This window comes from Alosa pseudoharengus, unplaced genomic scaffold (genome assembly GCF_046254945.1).
Source record: "Alosa pseudoharengus isolate Yale_2024_CS ecotype anadromous, Long Island Sound unplaced genomic scaffold, YU_APseudo_1.1 YU_APseudo_1.1_scf_14, whole genome shotgun sequence".
NCBI lineage: Eukaryota > Metazoa > Chordata > Actinopteri > Clupeiformes > Clupeidae > Alosa > Alosa pseudoharengus.
Genome location: NW_027468609.1, coordinates 21,108,675 through 21,124,648, shown reverse-complemented (window position 1 = coordinate 21,124,648; position 15,974 = coordinate 21,108,675).

The window sequence follows — 15,974 nt, the reverse complement described above, 5'->3', positions numbered from 1 at the left end:
GGCCTAGGCGCTAGAGCTGACAAAAAATTAGGGAGACGGGAATAATAAAACTTAAGAAGAACAATAAGTGTGCTGCTTTCAGCAAGCACACTTAATAAGAAGAACAATAAGTGTGCTGCTTTCAGCAAGCACACTTAATAATAATAAAACTTAAGAAGAACAATAAGTGTGCTGCTTTGCAGCAAGCACACTTAATAAAAAACCTTCAAAGATTTTCCGGTGAATATCGGTGATTTTGAATACCATTCGGCTTCGAACTCCCTACGTATGCGTATTCCCCACGTTCCCCTGAGTCTCACGAACACAAAGAGCCATGTCACGTGTCTGTAGGATCTACCAATCACGAGAAACGAAGCAAAGACGAGGCAGAGACAAGCTTGGTCAGCTACACCTTTCTATTGGACATGCAAGCTTGGAATGGCAGCCACGTGGGCCTCTTACAAGTAAGAACGAAATGATGGACATATTCTTGTAGCCAATGACCAGAGCTTTTAAACAACGTATGGGATGTCGTCATTGACTTTGACCATGTGTGTGTATCTCAATGCACAAAAGAAGCGCTTGTTGATGCGAAAAATACACCACGGCCCAGCCATTGTTAGCAGGTGAATAGGGGTGTGAATCATTGTCGATGGCGGTGTATACCTTTACAAAAATAATTGTGAAAAATCAATACTTTCTCCTATTTGAACCAAACTTTACACACAACTCCACAAGACCTGGTGCTAGAGCCCAGTTGTGTCTCTGAGGTCATGAAGGTGACCCAAAGTCTAAAAATGTGGTCTGTTCAATGGTGTTGGTATACGGCAGTAACAAAAAACTTTATTCCAGCCTCTGTGGCCCTTTCTGAGAACTTCACAGTTATCCTGACTGTTTCAACAAAATCTACATGGTCTCAGCTTTCCAATGATACCAGCCATGTGCTTGTAGACCAAACTATGTGGGCATGGTGGCCTCTCTAATACGTGCAGTGCCTTTTGGTCAGAATTACTGAAATATGACTGCAAAGCATGTGGTTAAAATATGTATCTGAGTAACATGTTGCCTACACACATCATAGGCTATTTGAAAATTATTACATGTCATGCCCATCAAACAAATCTCACATGTGCTCAAAACTATGTCAATGATATTAATTGATGTCCTTGATGCTGGGGGGAACTTATTTCACTGCTGAATTATTACATAGAGCATATTATTAGAATAATGATCAGGATGATATTGCAGTTGACCTTGGTGATTTTGCAGTCATGTCTCCATATATTCCTCCACTTTATGTTTGATAAGCTATCTTCAGAACACTCTCGGGATATGTTGTGGTCCCATTTGGAAAATACTTACTACAATCCAAAACAGGACATGTGCAGGACAAATGCATGCTGTCTGTCCTAGTGCTAATCATATTTCCAAATAGCCACCAGAGTGATTAGCAGACATGGTGCTTAGTTTCATTTATAAATAGTCTTAGTCTGATCCCCCCCTCCCCAGAAATTTCAACAAAGTATCCTCTGACACTGTCCCTTTTGACTTTTGGACTCAATGGAATAACACAAATGAAATATCCTTTTAAGGGAAAATGCTGCGGTTTGCCAGATTACCAGTCCAACCAAAATTTAGTTTTTTGTAAAAATGCCATGCATAGACTTGATTTGTTAACATTTCCTAAATATTGACTTGGGTTGCTGAACAAATTGCCAGCCAAAGGCCAATAAAAATTCGAAACCAAATCAAGCTTGTGCCAATATTTTGTGATATAATGGTTCAAAGTCCTCAAAATTTTACATTGGTGCCATATTTATACCAAATTTTATGAAATTCTGCCCATGGGAGTGATGAGTGCATGTAGCCAATTATTCACAACTATTAACTAAGTATATTGTATGTTTGGTACACTTGTAATTCCATGTGACTTTGTTATTTTGTTTTGCAGTTAGTTCAAGCTTTTCAGACCAGTCAGACTTTGTATGTTGTATTGCATTGTTTCAATCATTGTTTAACCAAAGCATGTAAGACTGGATTTGCTAAGGAGAGTAAGGGATGGAAAGCTGGAAACAGGCTTTATTTTCTTCAGCTAGCAGGAAGAAACAGAAGTTCAGACATCAGACACTGTCACATTCAGTTACATTTTGAAACAGCTTCTTCATTCTTTGTGTTTCCAAATACTTCTGGAAATCTAGAAATAATTCAGAACCAGTTAAAGCTGTGGATTAACTCCCTTCAAAGCAGCAGTTACCATTAATGACAGTATTCATATCATTATTATTAATGGTAACAAACAATGCTGTTATTTAGTTTATTTGACATCTAATTATGACAGAAATGGCCCCTATAAATATCCCTGGATAACAAGTATAACTATGTTCAAACCCTGGTAATATTTCTGTGTATGAAGAGAAACTGCATTTAAGAGTCGATGACCTAAGGGTCATACCTGTGATGTGGAGGGGGTTTGGCCAGTGCTGTGAGATCCACAACTTCTCTTCTTGTCATTTTGTGGATATCAGCAGCTTGTTAAGACTTCCACTTGTAAGTGATTTATTTCTAGTGTGACAGCGAGCTTTCAACCCTCCTCATAAGCATTTACTGCTGGCAGTATCCTCTTCCCACATAAGTCATTATCAATAGATCATACATTTAAAAAAATAATGTTCTCCTCTAGATTAGTAATAAATGCTATCCATATATAAACTGAGCTGTATCTTTGTGGCAATCCTGTTTCTTATGTACACCTGACCAAACCCAATCTATTATTTAAATCTAATATTTTATGGGTCAAACAACAACACAAATTTACAAAGCAGCATTTTAATGGTGGCATGAAAATACAAGAAATATTGTGTTGGTAAAACATAAAGCAGACATTAAGAAACACTTTCATAATTTGAAAAGTGCAATCATATACTACTTGGATTGCCAAGTTTAAAAGATAACTATTTGTTACAATACTGTAACATGTAAGCCCTATAATATGACTATAAGGCCATTGCTAGATTCGATAAACCTTGGTAGATCTTTACACAGTTGCTTATTGAAATGTCCCACAGACTCTGCCAAATTATGTGCATACATATATATATATATAAATAATTAAAGATATTTCAAAAGACATTTTCTTACCCCTTGGATCATAAAGCCATGTCCCTTTTGCCCTTGACTAGTTGGCTGCCAGCAGTTGCTGTCCAGACTGAAATTATATCACTAAGACCCTGTCCCATACAAGGTAATATGGGGTGTGTCTGATCCAGTCCCTTATTTACACACACATCTGAACATGGCAGCTTTGACAACAACATTTTGCTGTGGCTGCTACATTTATTTCTGACAACTGCAGCAGTTGCAAAATCAGTGGATGGGCAGTAAACAAAACATAAATCTTGGTGAAATAAAATTTTATTGCCATAGGCTGCATGGTGCCCAATGCCCATTGAAGCTAGTTAGGCAAGTGCCCACCCAAATCGTTAATATTTCAAAAATGATCTTTTTGATCATTTTAAACTATGAATGAAACATAATTATTATATAGTTATTATGTCAAATGTCAAAAGTCATACACCCTCTTCTCTAAGATATTGGTTTCTTCCTGGCTCTGACAACATGCATACTTGCACCACATGGGCAGTTCTAGGATCAGACCTTTAGGGGGCCCCATAATGACAGTGGCTATCGATCCAAGAAATGGGCCTGCCCAGTTTAGTTGAGGTGAAGATCTTTCAGAATAGGCCTACATTAGCAAACAAAAGCTGATTGACATACAGTATATTATTACAAGTGTGGTTTAATCTTTTGGTGGGGCACTTTCCTTTCTATATTTGGATGAGCCATACTGATATTCAGTGCCTTGCAAATGTGCTCAACGTGGTCCACCCCCGTGCTGAATCAATACTTACATCGGCTAATAACAATGAATACATTAATATGTCTCTATAAAACTTTTTGTCTATAATATTAATAGTTCAAAATGCTCAGACATATTGGGAGGCAGGTACTCAAGGTAAAAAAGGCACCCCATTCACCAATAGTTATTTATCAACACCACATACAGTAGGAAACAATTAGCACATTGTGCCTGTGTAGGTTAAACATGAGTTACATGTTTATATAACCATAGCTCATCAGTAAAGGTGAGGATACTGAACATTTCTTACACACCATACAGTATGTAACATATGGCTACAGATCTATCAGCGCAGCCTTTACTTGTTTTACATTTAGAATATGACTGCAGGCAGGGATGTAGTGGAGGCTAAACGCAAGTAAACACAGTTTATCCACCTCTGAAATTTCAGAAATAGAGTTTATCTACCTCTTATTAGAGTTTATCCACCTCTCAAAAGAGTTTATTCACCAATTGCAACTTTTAACATTCAAACATCACCAGGGATGAAGTGGAGGCTAAACGCAAGTAAACACAGTTTATCCACCTCTGAAATTTCAGAAATAGAGTTTATCCACCTCTCAAAAGAGTTTATTCACCAATAGCAACTTTTAACATTCAAACATCACCAGGGGCGTATCAAGCTTTTTAAAAGTGTGGGGGTTGTGGGATAGAAAAATGAAACAATCTTGTCAAATTATAAATAACTCCCTACAGGGACGTTGTAAGTATTTTCAGAGAGGGTGTCCGGCAGTTTCTACCCCGAAACAAAATTAGAAATTCTGATTGCTAAACACACCATTTTAATGCAGTTTGGGAGGGACAGAAGAAGCAGCGCCCCTCATATGTGTGGCTCATGTGACATGTAGGCCTACATGATCTACCTGCTATCACTTCACTATTTGACACTACCCTACATGGAGACATATCTCATGTTATAAATCAAAAAATCATTTCAGAAATTATGTTTTGTGCATATGGGTTAGCAGGCTACAATAAATTGCCCTAACAGATAGCAGCCTAATTTCGAGGTATCACTACCTATTAAATAAATGTAAAGGACACAGAATAGTGACAGAACTGTAAGCTCAAATTCAAAAACGTTTGAAGTCTACCCAAACAAAGGTAATATAAACTAGATGTACCGCGTAGCGGTACAAAATATGACCGCCGCTCAGTCCTGCACATCCATTCCGCGAAAATAAATCATATTAATGAATTTGTCTCCATCTTCTACTCCATTCCCCACTCTTGAAACTTTTGTGTATGCTTGTTTGAAATGTGTGTTTGCACACATTCCGCACACAAAGTAGCCTACTGGCGCTGCAAAGGTGAATAGATTTGTTTCTGGGCCAAAAAATCTGTAACATTGTTATAAAACCTTTAAAATCTCTAAACAATCACAAGTAGGGCAGTTCATCACAGTCCATCCATTGCAACTGGACTGATGAAAGGTACACCTGTAGGCTACATTGTATTTGGGAAAAGCAGAAGGTAGCAGCATAATGTATTTATTTATTTATTATTAAACAAAACAATCCCTGTCAGTTCCATGCAGTTTTCAACAGCTATCAAGAAGAGAGGTCATGTCATGGATTTTTGTGAATGTTTCTTCTTCTACATATGCATAAGTTTAGTCATCTAGTTCAAATGATATTCAGCTTTATTGTCAATGCACAAATGAAATACCAGTAGTCTAAAACAAAATGCCGTTTTTCCCAGTGGTGCAAATAACTGACATGTCCAAAGGGCCTTCATGAAATGCGTTGCGAGACTGTTCATACACATTTTAACGGGCAAAGTTGAAGAGCTACTCTCCGTTATTGTTTGTGCAAATAATATGCTGATTCATGTTCCCTTGCATTTTGCAACCATGAGGTCAATGGTTAAGCTCAATCTTTTGACGCAATCTTTTGATTTTCACCCAGCCTAGTCCATGGTAGGCGCCCGATAGAAATATTGTTTAATTTTGCGATTGAGATATCCACGCACTGGCGCCCCCCCTGCGACGTGTTCGCCCCCCGGTTTTAGAGCTATTCTAAATGCAAAAATGCATAGAGGGAGTTATGACAAAACCGTGACTGTTAACAAACTATAAGCTATATAAGGTAGGCCCTATGCTAGGCCTATTACACAACACAAATTGTCGCTAGGCTATGCTGGCGACCCAAATAAAATCTCCGTTGGAACCAATGGCTTACACCTTACAGTATCAAGCTGCCACCTCTTGGCGAAAAAGTTAATAGTTTTGCATATCAGTAGTAATACATTTCACGTAGCTGTGAATCACGGAAAGGGCGAATGAAGTGGACACTTCTAAACGGAACCCAACCCACTGTACAGTAGCTCAAGGTCTGTGGCTAAAGCAGCCATAATGAAAGCGTTATCATTGTTTGGATACTTCACACACACGTGTTTTTTAATCGCATAGACTACAACTACCAAGCTGGAATCAAAGCACATCGACTCCCCTCTCACACCCTAAACACGCACTTCGAACAAACAAAAAGCGCCTCAGTCTCACGGAATAGCCATAGGCAAAACTGTATCTGACCCTTGTAACGTTGGTACTAAATCATTCATCGCAAAGAATGATTTTTGTAGCACGTGCAACAAATATGTGTAGGTACAGCCCTGCCCTGAATACATCTCAACGTGCGCTCTAAAACATCTGGTTTAAATGGAGATTGTAGATCATCACGGGATCATAGACAGGTTATCTTTCAGGTAGCCTATATATTTTCCATTAAAAAACCATCACATAGCGAACGTGTTGTGGCTAACTCACTTAGCTCCTGTTAGTAGCCTAGGTTATGGTCATAAGCAAATGAGATGACAGTCGAAAGATACAATTAGTGCTGTTATCGATTTGCTTGGTAGCTTATAAACGCATTTATGGTTTTCTACAAATACATCAATAATCAAATTGGCCTCCATCACTCAACCATGCTAACGGTAACATTATTTTACCTACGTTCTGCTATTGATAGGATTAACGTAGCCTACCTGCAGTAAAAAACAAGCATGTCCGATAAACATTCTCAGATTTATTTCGGCTTCAAGAGGAAATGGGAATTACATGTCATGCAGAAATCATCCTACCCTTAGACGTTCTCTGCGGTAAACTACTGTAGCCTACAGTCTTGTCCTTGTAGGAAGCATAGTGTCTTTCCAACCCATTTAAGATTAACTTCCAACAAAATTACGTCTCACTGCAACGATGCGCCATCTAGTGGACAAACGACTACTTATCGCCAATACTGGAAATGCAGCCATGATGATGATGATGAATATTTATTTTGGCTTTCTTTTAATCCTACTGAATTTGTAATTATGTATCGGCCGTTCTAATACCGATAGTATGTGGGTGCCTGTGTGTGTGTGTGCATGTGTATATGTGTGCACCACCATCTACAGGCCAATGAGTGTAGAGTCACTAAATGTACACATAACTTAATTTTTTAGACCCCCCCATGGATGAAATTCTACGAAACTTGGCATACCCCCAGAGAATGTCAGGTTAATCATACACATACAATTTGGTGCAGTTCTGAACGTCTTTACTGAAGAGAGGGGCGATTAAAGCAGAATGATATTGCATTTTCATTTTTTACCGGGGGGGGGTGCAAATCACAAATGAGTGATTATGGGCTAAGTTGATGTGGGCCCTTGAGACCAACATACCATAAAAATTTCTTCATCCTCGGTGCCACGGTTCAGGTAGTTATTGAGGAAAAACTGCATTTTTTGGGTTTCGGGGGGCCCAGCGCAGAGGGGGAGTGGCCCCCGGGGACCAAACGAAATTTTTCCGTAAAAGTCTAGTGGGGCTACATACCCACCAAATTTCATGTGCCCTGGTGTTTCGGTGCCCCGGGTATCGTTGACCAAAATTTCAGGAAGTAGATGACGGGAAAAAAAAAAAAAAAAAAAAAAAAAAAAACTTTGACAATCCCTATATGACCGCTTCGCTAGCTTCGCTAGCGGCGGTCATAATAAATTGTGTTGCATATAGCCATCTTAATTGATGTCAATTTAAAGATTATGATTAGCAGTTTTATGCTTTTTCCATTGATACAGGAAGCCACGTTGTTGTTTAAACCATTGTTGCTTCTAGCCCACGTTACCTCCAGTTTCACTTGCTGCAGGGACACACACATTGCATGAGCGCTCATAAGCGTTCTATTTGAGTTCTACATGCTGGAAATCTTTAGTTCTCAGATGTAGAACTCAAATGTGTCTTGACGCCTCCGTTTGTAAGATAAAAATAAGATGTTCTAAATGGAACGCGATCGTATTTAAGACATTAAGATCTCCAGTAGATGTAGCACTACGATACACACATTGACAGTGAAATCAGATCAGACGTGTGAAGCACCAGGCATAACTTAATTTCGCGGCTACGTGGACCAGTAGGTTAATTGTTGAGGAGGCCCAAGTTTGAAAAAAAGCTGCAGATCATAGACAGAGAAAGCATAGGCTACAACAAGTGCCTTGGTGCGCGCACCCCCGCTTTCACTTTGACTCCCTGCATTTATACATTGTGACAAAAACTGTCAGTCAGACAGTGAATTTTGGTTTACTAAATTAGCATAATGCGGTAACAATTATCATTTTAATATTGTAAATCCGAAATTTGCTCACTGCAGACGTTATAATGCAGACCCAGCAGCAGCACAGCCTTAAAAGATGCACACTTTGAATTTGATCACAGCGGCTCTGGTTCTTCACTGGCTAACTTGATGTGATTGGCTGGATGACCGTTCAATAAAATCAACAGACTTATTTGTGTCTCTTTGTGTGTGCGTTATGGTAGATACGGTTCCAACTCTTTACGGGAGCGTTTATTTTCATATTTTACTTTCATTTTAATCTGACAAAAAAAAAAAGTGTGGGAGATAGAATCGTGTTCCAGCAAAAGTGTGTACGTTATAACACCCACATCTCCCACGCTTGCTACGCGCCTGAACATCACACTGTATTATCCACATTCACAATATGTACACTCATAAACACTCGCACATGCCGCAGTCCACCTCACCGTGATCACAGAATTCATAGTTTACCCACCTCTTATTTTACCACTACATCCCTGACTGCAGTGGGTCAATGGGTGGATCATCTCCAAACACTTGTCTTAGAGATAAAGCAGCTACACAATACACTAGTCCTCTTAAACATTTCTAAAGCAACCAATGAGCCAGATTCAGGAGCTATGAGGTTATAAAGGTTTAACATCTTGTGTTCTGCATGAGAGAACCAAGATTATATTCATATTCATATTCATTCACTCAACATTAACCAATGGGATAAGATGAGGTAAGAAATACTTTATTCATCCCTAAGGGAATTTGACTGACACAACAGCACTGTCCTGTGCATGTACACAAACATAAAAGTGAAATAAGTTTAAGAATAAATAAAATAATAATAATAGTCACATCAGCCACATTACTGACAAAGAGGTGAAGAGTTGTAGAGTTTGATTGCCATTGGATTACAGCCCTCATTGTGACAGCAGCCACATATTCACCAAGAATTCGTGAACGAGGTGTTGCTGCATGTGCACGGTTGGCAATTCCCTTAGAACTCATCAGCTGGTTGCTGCTGCTCACGGGTAACAGTTCAGGCCTGATACCACTATGGGACACTGTTGCTCTCAGTTCTCACTGTTGCTCTCACTGTTTCTCTGTACAAGTTGAGTTCTTTTTAAATCCTTAGAATTGTGCTGTGCTCAGTTCATCATTTACCAAGAAATATTAACACTTCATGAATCTCATTCCAAAACAACCATGTTTTGGTACATAAATTCAGTTTTGATCAACAAAAAGAGATACTCAGGAGTAGACACTTTCATATAGGTCTGTTGGTAATATATAGTTTGTATTTCCAAAATGTACTGTAGGCCAAATTGAAAAAATATGGGTTTTAGTAATGTTGTTGATCTGATTGCTTGTTCTTCATTGTCTGTTGATTGTGGATTCATTGCATCCTGCATCTGCACCCAAGACACTGAGCCTATCCATGTTGTCTGCTCTTTCCCTTTGCCAGAGAAACAAATGAATTCCCAGTGTATCACTGAGGATAAGTCTGTTGTGAAAGCTTGAGCTCTATCATATCCAGGAGGTGGCCAGTGATTTCATCCATGAAACAAGGCACACTGGGATAGCTTTAGCCACAGTTGGGGGTGAATTTCCCCCACAGACCATGGTGAGGCAACAGAAGGTGGCCCATCTGGTTCCAGCGCTGATCCAGAGGGGTGCTGGTTCTGTAAGCTGTTTGCAGAGTATGACTTGGTATTCCGTCATAATGTGTTGTTATAACAAAAAAAAATCAGTCCTTTTTGTCTTTGTCCTTCTTGGGACTGGGCTTTATCTTCAAAGAGACAAAGAAGCCATCAGCCATAAATGTATGATATCACAAAAATGTGATGCCACCTATGGTTACTGTAAAAATGTTTCAGAGTCTGTCCTAATTTGGCCAAATGTCATCAGTAGGCCACAATTAAAGACCATACATTTTCCTTGAGATGAATAAAGTATCTATCTATCCATCTATCCATCCATCCATCCATCCATCCACTGGAAATCACTACAGAGGGTGGTGAAAACTGCATCGCTAGAACACATCACCTCACTCCCCTCCATCTAGGCCATCCAGGGCAAGCAATGCTTGCGTAAGGCACGCAGCATCATCAGACTGTTCTCACCCCAACCACAGACTGTTCACCCCACTCCCCCTCCGGGATGCGTTACATGTCTCTCCCCACCCCAACCAGCAGGTTCAGAGGAAGTTTCTTGCCTACTGAACTCTACCTCTGCATCCCAGTGACAACCAACCAACTAAGGCCCCCCCCCCCCCCCCCCAGCCTAATGCCTCCTTCCTTGCCTGTGCCTGTTGAGGTACTAAGCCCAATCCCCCCCCCCCCCCCCCCCCCCCCGGACCCATAATATTATATTTATTTATAACTGTACATACTTTAACTAGATGTACCGCAGAGGTACAAAATATGACCGCCGCCCAGTCCAGCACATTTTTTCCACAAAACATGTGTCACGCTTGTCAAATTGTGTTCCTTTCTTACTTTGTTCCTTTTTTGTGTGTTTGTAATTGAGTGTGTGCAGAGTGTGTGGTTGTTTTTGTGTATATGTTTTGTGTGTGTGTGCGTGTGTGTGTGTGCGTGCGTTTGTGTATGTAGGTGTGTTTGTATGTGTGGGTGCATGTGTGTGTGTGCGTGTGCGTGTGCGTGTGTATGTGTGTGTGTGCGTGTGCGTGCATGTGTTTGTGTATGTAGGTGTGTTTGTATGTGTGTGAGGGTGTGTGTGTGTGTATGTGTTTGTGTGCATGTGCGTGTTTGTGTGTGTCGTGTGTGTGCATGTATGTGTGTGTGCATGTGTAGTGTGTGCGTGTTTACGTGTCTTTGTGTGTGTGTGTGTGTGTGTGTGTGTGTGTGCATGTGTGTGTGTGTCTTTATGTATGTGTACATAAATAAAGCAAATCAGGGAACCACCTACTCTTTGCGATAAGTGCCATGGGATCTTTAACAACCATGGTGAGTCAGGACCTCAATTTAACATTCATGCAAAGGAAAATATCTCCTGCAGTACAGTGTCCCTGTCACTGCAATAAGACATTGGGATTGATATTTGTTTGGTGGCGTTTGGCCACAGGGAAGAGTGCCACCTACTGGCCAGCCACCTACACCACTTCCAGCAGGAACCTACTCTTCCAAGGAGGTTTCTTATCCAAGTACCCAAGTACTAACTAAGCCTGCTTAGCTTCAGCAGCAAAGTCAGGGTATCTGCTGGTCTGGCTGCTGGCTAAAAACAAAATGTGAAAGGCATATATCAGGGGTATTCAATTAATCTTCAGCAAGGTCCAGTTACGGAAAATAAAATAAGTAGACTAAAAGGCAACATTCAAAATGAGAAATAAGGCAAGATAAGAGTAATTGGGGAGAAAAACTGAGTAGCCTTGGCTATTTTTAAGATCTTAACGTGAACTTAAAATAAAATTTGAGCTGAGACAAGGATGAATATTCCACAGATGGTTCCTTGAACCCATTAATCAGCAGGTTTAATTTAATTTTTTTGTCTTTTTTATGTTGACCCGAAATCCTGGAAACCCAGGAACATCACGTTGTTGGGCAGTGAATGCATGTAGGCTTAACTAGATTGTGGTGGATCAATCATATTGCCTTCTTAAATCGTAAAATATTCTGTGGTCTCAGTTCACTGTAGAAGGTGCCTAGCCTACCCTATGCTTGCTCAAAATATATGCTTTGTCTAGTAGAGGTGCTTCAAATTGGCGCTTTTAAAAATCGCCTGTCTCAGGATATATAGAAGAGGTCCAGGGCAATTCTGCGCAAAACTGTCACATCCATATTTAGTTTTGCCAGTTTTGCGTGGTATTGCCTCCGTATCGTTATATAAAGCTCTGTTCTCGCTGTCTAGCTTTCTCCTCTTTGAGCAATCGATGATTTGAAAATAACTTACTTATCGTTAACTTAGATATCCATCTGATTGTTTCTCGTCCCGTCTCCTCTCCTCGCTATCAGTCTCTTCCCCATAGTAGGCTACTTTACTCACTGACTCGACTTTATCAGAATTCACAGATTTTACTGGCTGAGTAGCAGCAAGCGAAATGATGGTTCCTGAAGCTCCTGAAGTAAATGCTGTTATCCTAACCAACGAAACATTTAGCGCAGCTTTGAAATCTTACGTGAAAATCTAAATTAGGCTATTATGGTCCGGGTCCGGATAGGATCACGTCACGATCCGGACTCGGACCGCGGTCCGCCATTTGGTGACACCTGGCATATATGATTCTAACCGCCTCACTGAATTGCATTATGCACACTCAATTCTCACTGGTATCTGCTAGATAACAAGTACCAAAACATGATTAGTTCATAGATTTCACATGTAAAATACATTTTATACAACCCCTCCCCCATCTTGCCTGTTCATAATTCTGAGAAATTCTTGAATTGTGAGCATGTGTGCGTGTACGTGTTTATGTTTGTGTGTGTGTGTGTGTGTGTATGTGTGTGTGTGCATGTGCTTGTGGGCAGTGTTCGAATTACCCCGTCGTTTCCGGGGGGGCCCACTTGGGGGGGGGGGGCAGGGTCGGACTGGGAACAAAATTCGGCCCTGGCAATTTTCTCCTGGACCGGCCCACCACTGGACCGACGACCCCCCCCCCCCCCCCCCCCCCCCCCCCCAAAAAAAAGCAACACTTCATAAACTGAACCCAAACATTAAACATTTAGATTTTAGATCTATAGCCTAATCACAATAACACAGGGGTTTTAAAGTGATTTGAGAGGGACAGGGATAGGCAAGACAGTCTCATATTCTGTCTGTCTCACGTCATGTTACCCCATGCATTAAACCACATGTCACTGTTTGACTAAATGAAAAATATAGGCTACTGAACATGGACATCGTCATAGTTGACAAAAAATTAAGTTTTGTGCCAACGTGTTGTAGAAACACAACCAGGGCCTTAATTTAATTAACTTAATTTGGTGCAAATCTCCTTTACTTTGGTTATAGTCCGCGATTCACATTAACTGTTGGCTATCACCACAAGTAGCCTATAGCCTACTAAACGTTTTTGCCCAAGTTTGTGTGCCGTCATCACATTTTGCAAAATTAGGCTACCTTCGTTACTAACCTAAGTTGATGGCCTACTTTTTACCTGCATCGACTCGCGATTGATTGTGCATCTAATGTAGGGCCTAGCCTACACTCGGTGGAGAGACTTCCACTTTCCAAGTTAGGCTAGGCCTACTATATGGGAAATACTTTGAAGTTCCTTTTGAGTAGAATCAACTCCAAAAATGAATGGATTTTCTTTAACCTGTGCTACACTTTTCCACCAAGTTGTGCGAAAATTGTAGACTACCCGTAGTTTTTTTTATGTTGACAGAACCGCACTACAGTAGCCTACATGGTGCAGTAAATGGAAGCTCTTGGTAGCGCGTGCAACTAACGTCTATAAAAACAATATATTTATGGAATAAAACTAGACCTCTGGTTGCTGTTTACGGTTAAACTGTGATGTGAACACCAGCCAGCGGAGGGCACCTACTAGGCTACCATGCACTCGTAGGCTATATTTCCCCACAAACCTAGTGGCTGCTTGGACAAATCCACTTGAGGGGTGGGGCAGGGGGGCGCGATCGTAACACACACTGAACCGGTCATGAAGACCCCCCAAGCCAAATGGATGCAACTGCATTTATAGGCTAGGCCTATGCACTATGCCTACATGACGGGTCGCAAATAGGCTAAATAACTTTAAAAAAAAAAAAAAATCCCGGAGGTCACCGGCCCACATGTGGACCGGCCCACCGGGCATTTGCCCGGTTGTACAGATTACCAGTCCGAGCCTGGGGGGGGGGGGGGATTCATCATCCAATAGATTAAAATAAGCAGGGTAGCCAGTTTATTAAAATGAAATCTATGACATTATGAAATTCAGCCTAATAACAAAGGCTATCGTCAAAACTGAATCTGAGCAGATTCAACATCCAATAGATTATAATAAGCAGGGTAGCCAGTTTATTAAGATGAAATCTATGACATTATGAAATTCAGCCTAATAACAAAGGCTATTGTCAAAAATGAATCTGAGCAGAGCTAATTGTCAAATATTTTACGTGCACAACTAAACATCGCACAACTGAAAAAACTGAAAGTTAACACAAAACAGCTGTCTTTATCACATCTCGGATAAACCTACTGGAGATAGTCCCAAAGTGGCCTATTGGTCTCTTTCTGGGCATTTTTTCCCGTTTTCCACACAGTTGATGGATGATGCCCAGCCTTGAGCCATGATTTCACGAATGGCTTAGGGTTGAACTGGACCAGGGGAGGCGCATTGATGCTCAGAAAAAGAAGCGCATTTAAGCTGCGCTCCCTTAAACGATTTCTGGCTTTGTCATCAATGTCATTAAGCGCAGAGAATCCTCTCTCGCATTCTGCCGAAGTAGGTAAAAACGTGTTGTAACAATTTTCTAATTTTCTAATATCTAATTCTAATTAAATTATAGGCTACATTGCTTTTAACTTTTTCCACTGCTGCTAATTGTTCAATCGCTAACAATGCTCTAGCAAAATTAATAAGATCTGACAGGACAGGGGGCTATTATGCGCAGCAGTGCCCCTGCAGTCTGGGGGGGGGGGGGGGCGGCGGGGGAATACACATTGCAACCAACGGGAAAATGTAGATTATCATAGTTACGGGTTAGCAACTTGACAATGAATGAGTGGGCCCCCTCTGACAGTGATTTCGAGCAGAACTAGTAGTGCCCTGGCCAGAACTAAGGGGGCTGGGCACTACCGGGCCCTATGGTAATTCGAACACTGCTTGTGGGTGTGCCTGTGTGTGTGCCTGTGTGTGTGCATGTGCATGCATGCGTACATATGCCTACTGTCTGTGTATGTGTCATACGTATGATTACTGTGAATGCGTGTGTGAATATCTGTTTATGCACATGTGTACATATGGAATGGGTTAACATGACCCCGGGAGGCAAACATACACAAAAAATTGGTCATCCTAGGCCCTACGGTTCTCAAGATATTCATAGAAAACTCTGTTGGTGTACGGTCATAAATTAATTTATTGTATGGACCCCATGAACGAAAGTCCACAAAACTTGGCATGCATTCAGAGGGTGTCATAATGATCCTACACTTTCAATTTCGTGCAGTTTGACCATGTCAGCCAGAGATATTGTGATTACAACACCTAATGTTTTGCTTTTTAATTTTTAACTAGGTGGCGCTATACATGAATTGAGTGGTAATGGGATGGGTTGACATGACCCCTTAAGACCAACATACAAAAAAAGGTGGTCCTCCTAGGCCCTACGGTTCTCGAGATATTCACAGAAAACTGTATCCGCCCTACCCTCCTTTCGGGGGTCCAGTCCAGCGGGGGGGCTACAGATCAAAACGAAAAACAATGGTTCCATGCTATTCTTGTGGGGCTTTCAGTGTCCCTGGAATCCTTGACGGAAAATTGGCCATGCTGCGCGGCGGTCATAACTAGGTGATTCTTTGACCGTGTCAGTTTGACAGTATTCACTTCC